Genomic DNA, 2,055 nt, shown 5'->3' with positions numbered 1-2,055 from the left:
AATAAAAAATAGAAAAACATACAAACAACATTTAAAAACATCTGCATTTATCACAAACCACATCTGTTAAAGATGTCTCAAACTAAGTAGACGTAGGTACACAACTTTAAGGTTTGCCCCAACTCATTCCAGATATGAGGGGCAGAAAAAAAGAATGAATGGTATGAACCCTGGGAACAAACATAGTGGGAAAATCACTGGAACGCAAACGACGAGAACTAGTAGAAACATTAGGGAGGGAACGAAGGTAATATACAGTCTTATAAATGAAATGATGTGAGAGTGGAGCAAAGACCATTCAACAAGATCAGACAAATTGCACTACATACATGTATTTGGAATTATAAAAACCACCAATTGATCTTTGATGAGTAAAGAAATACTCATAAATGCATTTTTGAGCTTCATTTTCTTTATATTTGTCCTCCATCTTTTGAAAAAATGCTACAAGAACGTGTTAAAGACATTTTTTTAAATCAAAGTGGGGCTTTAAATCGTTATAAAATGCTTCAATTCAATGGTTTATTTCTTATCTTTGAGAATTTTGCTCATTTTCCATTTAAACTTTGACATTTGCCTTTACAAAGATCACATACAGTCTCACCACAGGTGCTACTGATGCAATCTGATCACTGATGACTGTAGTTTCTCCTTGAGTTGAGAAAGTTGATTAGAAAGGCAGAAGTTGAATCATGAGCCTTTATGTAGGACTGTAGAAGGTCTGTCAGGGTTTCGATCAGACGATGTTGGGGATGAGCTGATGTCCGTTTTTCACACATACAAAAATCTTGCAGCAACTTTAGTGCAAAGATTTTTGCTACTATGTTCATTTTATTGTTGAAATCCCCGTTAATCTGAGGGTTTTGTTCATTTTGACTGAATACTATGATAAAAATCCACTCACATCCATGGCTCTTTAAAAGCCATCTTCAAAGCTTTTGCACTTCGCTGTGATTTATTGGTTTTAATGAAGCTCATCAAATTTTAATCACAAGAATTCTGCTTCATTTTTTTGTATAATATCTGAGTTTTTCTCCTGTATACCTAAGAAAACCTCCACTGGTGCAGTAAAAATGGGCAGCACAATTAAGAAACGTAGTAATCTTTCATCCCATAATTCTCTGCACTTTCATTCTCATTCTGGATGCTCATGCAGGATCCCTGTAACTGCATCAGAGCAGATGAATTTCTCAGCAGGGGAGCCTCATTACCGCTGCTTTCTTTGTGGTGTTGCAGTGGCTGACTGATGTGCATGGTGGATGCACACTCACACAGCTACAAGAGCTCTTCTCCGCTGAGAGCATGACCCAGTTCAGGGGTGAGTAGCTCATAGCAACACTCTGCGCGAGCAGGAGAGTGTGTGCGTCCCAGTGAAAGCACGCACCTCGAGCTGATTCTCTAAAGCAGCTCATTACTGGTGGAAAGGCAGCACTCAGCATATCACCCTGTGCCCTGACAAGAGCTGGTTTGTCAAGTGAAAAGTGAACATACAGTAGGACAAGGTGCCATGACTCAGCCCGTCTCTCAGAGCTGCAGCGCATCCATCAGATGGGGTTTGGGAGCTGCTTATATGAGAGCAAATATGAAGTTAAGCCAGAGTTGCTCGGCGGGGTTCACTGACAAATTGAACAAGGGGGCGTTTTATTACGGCGTGCTCATCCCAAATCATGAAAATAAGGCTGCAGAACAACAGAGACGCTGTTTTCACTGCAGTCTTTGAAACTTTGGAAAGGAAGTGTCAACTTTTCAAAGTTTTCACACTGTTTATCCATGCTGCTTAATCCCAAACCAAACAAGCACGATGGAGCGTAAAGAACCGCATCCAAGATTGTTGACGCTTTGTTCAATTTTCCACAGTCAATTTAAAAAATTGCATAGCTGATGTCCTGCTTCTGTTTAGAGCCGCCTCATAACTCACGTTTTTAATGTGAATGACATTAAGACGGAGCCACTTAGAGCCAAATCCAGCCCTCAAGGCAGCTCTCAACCCCTGATTGGATCCTCCATCGATTCTCAATCCACGGCGAAGCATTAGAATTGCTAATCTTCACCATT

Source organism: Oryzias melastigma, linkage group LG1 (genome assembly GCF_002922805.2).
Source record: "Oryzias melastigma strain HK-1 linkage group LG1, ASM292280v2, whole genome shotgun sequence".
NCBI classification, from domain to species: domain Eukaryota; kingdom Metazoa; phylum Chordata; class Actinopteri; order Beloniformes; family Adrianichthyidae; genus Oryzias; species Oryzias melastigma.
Note: the sequence above shows the minus strand (reverse complement) of the source record.